Genomic DNA, 10,020 nt, shown 5'->3' with positions numbered 1-10,020 from the left:
TTCATGAAAACCTGTAACGCTTTTGGTACAGAAATCTAGACATCAGTGTAACGCCCAGGTGGTTAATTACTTCCCATTGGGCCTATACAACATACAGACACCATATTTCCCCAATGGAGGCTTTGACCCGTGTTGCGATCACATTAACACATATTGGTAAAGTAAAAACACATTATGGCACATAGAAATGTTCAATTTGTAGTGCATTTACCAGCTTATTCAGCCATCCCTTTTTATTACATTTCAAGTACAGTAGATTATGCTACATTTACCCTCAAATGAGTATGCAATATGTCTATAAATATACCCCTAAATGTTATTCTGCTAGGGATGCATTAGGGTGCAAAGACATAGATTGAATATTTGTAGTTGGGTACAGAAATGGTTAAAACCCAGAAGATAAAGGGTAAATATAGGTATTTAGGTTAAATATAGGGCTTTGTGTAGGACTGATGTACCGCAAAGAACAATTTTAGTTCTATCAATATCAATTCTAATCAATAGAAGTTAATTTAGCAATTTTTGCACAAAAAGACATTTCATCCCTAAACCTCAATATAATGACAAATGACAACTGAGAAATGGACGATTAAAAAGCAAATACATTTAATACATTAAAAAAAGTAAGATCATGAAACTTGAGGATGGAGGGGCATTGTACTGGTTGTATAAATATGGGCAGCCAATCATTTAGATTTTGTAATATACAACACATTTTTGTTTTCCTGAGGATTTGGCCAATGTAAACCTCAAGAGCAGTAATGGTCCAGTGTACAACTCACATACCCTCATTTACACTACCCTGCATCATTCCAGTTAGTTTCCAGTTTAGTGGGAGGTAATATCAGTGACGTATGTTTGTTTCAAGAATGGAGAAATTGGCATTTAAAAATAAATATCAGACCTATCCATCTCTCTTCGAAAGCAATCATGGTTGCCATTACTGTCAATCCTCTCAACACCACCAGCTCTGATACATAACAAAATTGGACTAAACTCCGCAGCATATAATGAAATGAAACACCCACAATGCTCTTGGTAAACACAGTTCATTTAATGCAGGTCATATGAGGGAGATACGGAGCAATGTTTTTGCTTTTATTTTATATGTACAATATTTTATTTGTACATTATTTAATTTGCATTAGTAAATGCAAAAGTTAAATGGAAAATAAGTAAATTCAGCTGTATGTTTAGATGGTGGTATATGGTGAATTTGAAATATAACTATGACAATATAAAGAAACACATTAAGTTATTTATTATATATAAATATGCCTATTTAATGCACAGCGCTGAGTAATATGTTGGCATTATAGAAATACTGTTTATTAATATTATTATTATTATTATTATTAATAATAATAATAATAATATTATTATAACATTTTAAAATTAATAACAGTCATGGATAGAAAATAATTACTGAACTCCATTTATACAACAGGACTTTTTATACAATCGGTGCTAGTAGTTTATTATTAGTCCAGCTGAACAGTAATCTTATCTTTGGTAGATTGTTTGAGGAGCAAGAAAAGGGAAGGGCTAGGACAAAAATAAAATAACAGCATCAGTGTTTTATTTATAGCAAGAAAAAGGTACAATCATTTCTTTATTGCAGACATAAGCCCTAATGATTTATGATGAGTGTGAATTTTTATCATCTTTTTAATATTTCACTTCCGTAACCACTTCTCAAAATATAAATAGTTTTTCCTAACTATGTATATATTATTTGCTGCTGTGAATTGAAAAATGGGTCATTGCAGTAATGGCTAATTGGTTTAGTTCTATAAGAAAAGAATTGTGATAATACTTGATCAAAATTCAGCTGCTAAAAAAGTTAGTGATTGAACATATAAATTGCCAAGAACAGATGATGTCTACTGTATAGGGATTAGAGTTTAATGTTATTGTACTTTTTTGCAGGGCATTTAGAACTTAGAGCAAGCAAAGTCTGTGTCAGACAGGAACTTGTAGTGTTAGTATGTAAAACTATAGCAAACCAATATTCATCATTATTGGATTCTGCTCCCATGGGTATCCAACATCAGTCCTCAAGGGCCAGGGGCTGCACTCCATTTTAGTATTTCTCTAAAAGGTAGTAGTAATATTAGTAAAAGCATATGCAATGTACAGTGTATGTATTTGTGTTTATTCAATGTGTACACTTCTAAAGGTAAATTTACATTTTTATTGTATTCTTGACATATCACCAATGAGTAAAAAATAAAGTATTTAAAGTGTATGTATGTATGTTTGTATTATGCAGTTTGACATTTTGTATTACAGATAACTATAAATAAAATAATGCTCCCTACTGGTGTACATCATTTCCCCCATTTGTTTTAATAGGGTTTACAATCAGGGCTTTCAGAATGCAGAATGTATGGAGAAATTCAGTCCAATGGTCCTAGAGGTAAATATATTGTTGTTAGAACAATGGTGTATGAATTGTTATATAACCCCATATCCTGAGTATTTTGCTAAAGTGTTGCAACAATTAAGACATTTTAAATAAAAATATGAAAGTTTCCAAAAATGAGAAAAAAATTTCAACAAGCCAACACTGAAAATCCACCTTAATGCACATTTTCTTTTAATATACTGTATTGCACCACAAAGATGGTTCACAATCGCTCTGTTCAAAACTGTCTTGTTTTTTGGGGGGATTGTTAACGGAAAATAAGGGGGTTTATCCAAAAGTTGTGCATAGATCTAGTAACCATGAAAAAATACCCATGAGCCATGAATTCAGCTTTAAGCATTTCCTAAATGCTAAATGTAAAAGTTTTACTTTTACATTTATTTGCCTTTCTTGGAATTATGAAGGTATTTATGCAATTGGATAATTACCATTTAACTTATGTCTGTTTTTTATTCTGGGCTTATAAACTTTGTTTGTTGTTTTTGTCATGTTAATAGGAAATTGCAAAGCATTGCTCTACAGTACAAGCCAGTAATGATAAATAATGTCGTAGAACTATTATATTAAAATATATGCTCATTACAAAAACAACCATAATGGGAGGTCTGAAATTTCACCTTGACCGTTAAAATTATATAGCGAGTCTAATAAATGGTATTGTTTGACCTGCACACCTTCAGTTTAAGTGGATTATGAAAATGACTTTTCCAATATTTTAAACCCCATGTAACATTTAATGTTGGTACTCTGACATTAATCCAGTGTTAAAGGTGTATAATTTTGTGAGCTGCCATTGCTGACTTCTTTTTTGAAGGTACATGCCTCCGGGGATGATTTTTTTTATGCAGCACAACAGAGAGATCATTTGTTTTCTTTGCTGGAGGATATTCAGCATCATATCCAGAAAATTTGAACATTACTTAATAAAATTGTTTTTTTTTCTAAACAAAACATGATGAAATTTGGTGTTTCCTTATATAAAGATTCCAACCTGAATAAAGTTATTTGTCTGCAATTTACTCACATTTCATGATAACACTTGTACAAAGTAAGCAAAGACAGTTGTATCTGACAGTCTCCATTTAAAATTGAAACAGCGACACTTTGACTCTTCAGATGCTTCAAATCTGTACAGTGTCAGCAATGTTTTATTAGTTTACACTGTGGAATATAGAATGAGGTATGTATATATCACATTTTACAATGCTGACAAACACAATTTAACAAAAGTGCAGGCATTGTGAACTGTACAGGATAGTAATGTGTATGTCTGGGGAAAAAAGAAATCTCTGGTTTATATTACACAATAGACATGACTTGTCACCAGACATCATAAAATTATTTTGCTATGCATACAAAGCATTAAGTAACATTTAAAAGATGGTTTTAGCATTCCACAGAAGGTGTTTCCTGTGTATAGTAACATGACATCAATAAAACAATACATTTTCATACAGACTGGGTTGTCTATAGTGGGAGAATGCTAAAGTTTTTATGCAGCAAAGTCTAAGGTGTAGGAAGTGTCTCTGGCTCATCCTCTATTCAGCTTCCTAATGCCAATGGGTAAAGTATTTGCTGCACTTTCTTAGCCTGACAGGTTTTAGGTGCTGATGGAATGCATAACATATATATTCAAGTATAAACCAGGATTTCTTTGACTTGAAAATGTAATTAGAAAAAGAATCTTGGTTTAAGCTTGGGTAACACCTAAGTTGCATGTCCTGGATCATTGACCAGGACTTCAGTGTGCAATGGATGGAATCTGTGAAAAAACAGAGGAGCAGGAGTCCACAAGAGCAGGATAGGGGAAAACAATGGAAATCCGGCTGTGCAGGGTTGATTGCCAGGTGATGACCACAGATAACTCAGTACAGGAGAGTCCAGCAGAGTCAAATCCAAGAAACATAGCCAGAAGTCATACACAGGTAGTCATTCTGCCAAATAAGGCATTCAAGGGTAAAGACAAAGCAAAGAGTTGGGTTCACAGGCAACAAGCAATCACAGGGTCAGGAAACAGTAAAAAGTAGCAAAGAGTAAATCAACACCACAAGCGAGTCAGCCATTCTAAAATGCTACAATAGGCTAGGAGCAGAGATGCTATTAATCAGATCTTTTAGGGGGATCTTCAATCGGACCATCAAAGATGAGATAGTAAGTTCAAATCAAAAGCATTTTTATTGTGCACAGAGAAAAGCAAATGCTTAGCAGGTAAAGCATAGAAATTCTAACTAAAACCAGGAAATGCATAAATCTTTATAGGCATACATAAATATTCCTGTATAGGAGGGCTTAAACCGTTATCTAATTGTCATTAAGCAGATTATCCAATAATGTACAATGGGAAGTCCATATAAGCATAAAAGTTCACAAACGGTTAATAGGGTGGATAAACCACACTTCTGGCACAGAAATTACTGTCTACCATCTTGAATTCTTGTTCAGGCTATCAACTGCAAGGTTCTCCTATTAGCCTTCAGGGCCATTCTGTGCCCAGCTTTCAGGGTCATCTCGCTGATTGTTTTTGTTGCAGCTGGTCTCCGAAAAAAATCAAACAAAGCAGTAACTATTCTTCATAGAAGCAGAGTATATTTTATATTCTATATACAGACCCCCTAGATTTTCTTCTCACTATATAGGGTCAATAGCAAATTTTAGAAGATGCATCAAGCTGCTGAGCAAAGGACAGACAGTTAATGCCTTGATGCCCTTTGCTGCTCTAAGCAACGCCACCTGAGGGGAAAAAAATAGGGTACCTCCTAACAATTTGCCTCCATTTTGACAGGTCAGTGCTGTCAAAGACAAGCTGCTTGTAACATTTACATGGGAACGCAGTGCCATTTACTGGTCGTCAACAACCATGCACACAAGATCATTTAAGACAGTGGTCGCCAACCTTTTGGACATCATGGACCACTAAATTTACAGACTCTGGACTGCGCATGTGCGGGTAGCTGTATGTCACTCAAAGGAGAAGAAACTTCCCCCAGAATGAAGTCATGATGCCAGAACCCGCCTACTCCAGAGACACAACCCGCCCACTCCCCTGAGCCTGCGATGCATACAGGGGACATGGTCCATGGATCTGGCCAGTGCGCCCCTCCCAAGCGGGGTCCAAGGACCAGGGGTTGGGGACCCCTGATTTAAGATCAAGTGACCTATCAGAACCAACCGACTTTTTTTTAAAATATCATATCCTGGATGTATTAAATCACATTTAATTAATTGGATTTTTTGTTGTTTACTGTTTTGAATGTTAGCAGTGACATTTTGTGCCCTAGGTTTTTACTCAAGTCAAAATAATTTTCCAGTTTTTTCAGGTAAAAATAGGTACCTTGGTTTATATTCGGCTTAATATTTGAGTATATATGGTACATCAATCAATGGAGCTAAACACTTATCCATCCAGGTTCCATTTGCCTTATTGTGAATGTGTTTGGGCTGTACTTTTTTCTGCAGCCTGACTGATCGTAGAATCGAATTCGGGTAGACCTGACCCAAAAAAAAAAAAAAAAAAACAGATTTGACAGTAAAAACTCGTAAAAAAATGTACAAAAATGTGTTAAAAAAATAAAAATGAATGTTAAATTAATTTATTTAGTGTTTGTGTTTATTTTACATATTTTTTTTTTACAGGTTATCCTACACTGACATGATATCTCTTTCTCTGTAACACACTTTCCAGCATAGTGATATTATGATACATTTGTTACATTTTTCTTTTATCCACTGCCAGAAAAATGTAAAAACAGTATCATATTACTGTGCGTGTTACAAAGTAAGAGATACTTGCCAGCCCAGCATCTTCTCAATGATTGCAGCAGTCTGCCAAGGCTGCAATCATTGAGAAGAGTGTGCAAATAATTACCCTGTAGTGCCCAGGGGATCGTAGTGGAACTGCAGAGTTCATCTGCAGTTCAATTCCCATGGTCACATGACTGTGGGAACTTTGCGGTCACAGCTGTGACTGCAGCCGATCCCCGGGGCACTAGAGATTTAATGGGGACAAGTTTCCCCATTCATCACATCCAGTGCCCTGTGTTCTTGGATAGAGAAACTCTATCTAAGAACACATACAACTAGTAAAGGGCTGCAAGAGTCCCTAAATTATCCCTTAATAGTCCCTAAAAATAACCCAAATTCTCCCACCATTGACTTTGATCACCCGAACAATATCTCACTATTCGATCAAATAACTGTTGAATCGAATAGTGAGATATTCCACCAACACTAGGTTCAGTATGATTTAGTATGTAAATATAGATGTGAATGTTTGTATGTGAAATTTGAGATATTACAATATATACAAGTCTGTACAGGTAAATTCAGTCATAAACACCGAAATAGCAATTATATCTCTATATATAATATATTAGAATTCAAAAAGTGTGAAGTGGTACTCCATCCTCCTTGACAGTCCCAAAAGCCTAACATAGAATCAACTCTGTCAAGTATGACATATAATTAGAAGAAGAAGTAACAAAGACTGGGGGGATTTCTACCTCAACAAGAGATTGTATTATTGACATGTTAAAAGTAGAGATAACATCTTATAGTACAAGCACTGTATATTCGTTTTAGGTCTTTCCCATTACTTATCATGGGATAACAGACCGATTAGCTAGACATTATATTCCCTAAACCGTGCAAGAGCAAAAAAAAAAAAAAGTCTTGTAGCCCGAAGTGTTTTACCGTTTGGTTTCCTTAGGGGAAGTGTAGAGAGCGTTAAGAAGATATTTGCTCATGGTATGTTTCTTTAAATGAAGGCAGGAGTCTCCTGGTTAGTATTGGGTCCAGGGTGTTCAGTTTATTAGAATGAAGAGGGGATACAATGCATGACTGTGTCCTGTAGGGAGCACCCCCCGTCTTCTTCTTATTATACATACATAGGGGGGTGGCTCCACCAAACTAATGCACGAGGTAGGATTAGGACCATTGCATTCCTACAAATATGATATATAAACAACACATGTTCTTCTCTTTACTTGACATAATATAGAATTATATATAATGTATAGGGATGAGGGAGCGAGTTTTTAAAACTCAATCTCGCAGCGAATTTGACCGTTCTCACTTACGAAAATTGTAAGCGAGAATGGCCGGTGTAAATTCGCAGAACAAAATTTAAAAACAGAATTTAAAAAACAAAAAAATTGCGAGTTCCACTGCGATCCCCAGGTACTAGAGGTTAATTTATCTCTAGTGTCGGGGATCGCAAACAGGATTCCCAGGGGTGCAAGAATGAATGCAGCCCTGAGAATCCACTGCGATCCCGGGGCAATAGAGGTTAATTAACCTCTAGTGCCGGGGATCATAATGATTTCCTCGATCTTCCGATAGTTTCGCGAAATCTTTTCAACTTTGCGGACCAATCGGAAGTTCGATCGATCATCCCTAATAATGTATACCAATATATCCATCAGTGAAACTAAACAATCATTCTTCTAGGTTCCACTTGCAAAGTGTTTGGGCTTTTTGTTCCTCCTTCCATATTCCTCCTTCCGTATTCCGGTTGCCTGTTGGAAGCATGTTTTGAGAAGGCTTCATCCTTTTGCATTTGTATACTTAAATGAAGTGTTTATGTATGTTAAATAGCATTATAGGTTAAAGATTAGACTAATAAAAGAAACACATTGGGAGGATCCTTGATCTTAGAAAAAAAGTCATGTATAAATGTTTTCTTTAAATTTAAATGTTTCTCCCAGGTGTGGGACAGTCCACAATTGTGCTTTAAAGTGAAACTAAACCCACTTGATTCTCACCTGTCCCCCTTTAATTGCAGGCACTGACATATTTTTTCTTTTTCTCTTCTGCATTCCGATCCATAGCCATCTTGTAATTCCCGCGCTGGAAATTTGACAGCTGGGCGGTGATCAGACAGGTAAGTTTAGTCATTGCAGATGGGACATCGCCTGTCCCTTTCTGCATTAAACATCTGCCTGGTCGAACTTTAGTTCCATTTTAATGCTCTCTTTAATTTTATGAAATTGTATAATCTACAATGTACGTGGCTGGAATTTCAAATTCATCTGCTTAAGCTCTACTTATGTTTTGCTATATACAGATATATTATTATTAATGTAATGATTAGTGTGGCTCTTTTCAGTGTTTTTTTTTTTTAATTGTATATCATAAAAGTATGCTGTGTGCTTACACAGGGCTGTACATGACATGAGTCAGTTCTTGGAGGATGGTAATGTGTAACTATATATTTGTTGTAGTCACAATAGGAAATAAATAGGTTTCACTACATAATTCTAATACTTGTACCTGTACATCTCAAACAATCTCTGTATAAAATACCAATCATAGTAACTATTCGTATCATTACAAATAGGTCTAAAACCCTGCTATGCAACATGGTTTATGGAGTTAATCCTTTTTTTTTTATAAAAGACAGAGTGGAATTAGTTTTTTCCCCCATACCCCAATATCAGAAACCATATTTGTAATATTCTTTTTGATAGTGTTCAATTTGTATGGGCTCTGGAGAAGATTGTGCTGCAGATGATGTGAATAACCTTGTTGATGGTCATCATTACAGTCCTCATTGGGCCATTCATTTTGATGTGACTGTTGTTCCTATTTCTCATATTGGATGGCATACTATATTGCTGTAACACAGGCTAACTGCATTTATTTTTTTTTTTCTGCATTGCCGATAGACAGACCATAGCTATTTAGAAGCTTCACACAGTCACTTGAGCTCACTGTGTAAATTTATTCTTGAGCAGTAATTTGTTTTTATTTCAGCAGTATTGGAGAACACTACGATGCGTGCTTTAAACTGCAGAAAAAATCATTATTAAGGCTTAAAACTAAACTCTAGCTTTCCCTTCATCTTGCACAGTTGTGCAGGCTCCTCCCCGGTACTTAAATTGTTTGCTCTGATTTCACTTCATATTGTACACTTTTCATATTGTGCATTGGAAGCTTCAGATAGAGCCAGCCTTATTTCCTGGCTGGAGGATGCCCAGCTTCTTATAGCCCTTCTCTCCCCAGCCTTAGCGTAAATTCCCACCTGCATCTTCATTGTGTAATTTTGCATGGTTCCCCATGGCTGGCACCTTGCTAGCCTATGGAGCACTCACATAGCATCGTCTGTACATGTGAGAGCTGGCGGCAGTGAGCCATACTAGCGGTACTGGTTCTAGTATCACTCATTGCAGCCCCCATTTTTTCCACATAGGGCTGTCACTGGAGGATGCTACATATAGTATCTCCCTGAGCAGCACCATTTCCTGGCCTGAGGAAGTGGTAAATGGATTGTAACCTCACTGCTAGTGTGAATTATCCCTTACGGTTCTATGCCCCCCTTTTATAGTATAAATGATAGTCCTTTACTTATGCCAATGCAGCCTAGCTAGGTAGGTGTTGGGTTAGCACAATTTATTTAATATCAGTTATGTCTCACCAACAATAATGCTTTACCAGTATATACTGGTAAATGTATACCATATATGAGGTCATCCTAAAGGAATGCAGCATATCCTGTAACTGGTATCCTTATAAGGTAAAATGCTGGTTTAAGGGATGATCATTGGTCAGTACTGGTCAAACACTGGCCATTGTCTCAGTTTCCTGGATAGTTAAAA

The 10,020-nt window shown here is 36.0% G+C and overlaps 1 long non-coding RNA gene across 1 annotated transcript in view; it reads left to right on the top strand.

Annotated features, from left to right (window-relative positions):
* Positions 1 to 6,159, top strand: part of LOC140329296 (uncharacterized) — a 163,530-nt gene extending 157,371 nt beyond the window's left edge. The window contains exons 7-8 of the long non-coding RNA XR_011920468.1: positions 2,356 to 2,419; positions 5,211 to 6,159. This is a non-coding gene — a long non-coding RNA (uncharacterized lncRNA). The remainder of the gene's footprint in view (positions 1 to 2,355; positions 2,420 to 5,210) is intronic.
* The last annotated feature ends 3,861 nt before the right edge of the window (positions 6,160 to 10,020 follow it).

This window comes from Pyxicephalus adspersus, chromosome 4 (genome assembly GCF_032062135.1).
Source record: "Pyxicephalus adspersus chromosome 4, UCB_Pads_2.0, whole genome shotgun sequence".
Taxonomy (NCBI): domain Eukaryota; kingdom Metazoa; phylum Chordata; class Amphibia; order Anura; family Pyxicephalidae; genus Pyxicephalus; species Pyxicephalus adspersus.
This window is presented reverse-complemented; position numbering and strand designations above follow the sequence as displayed.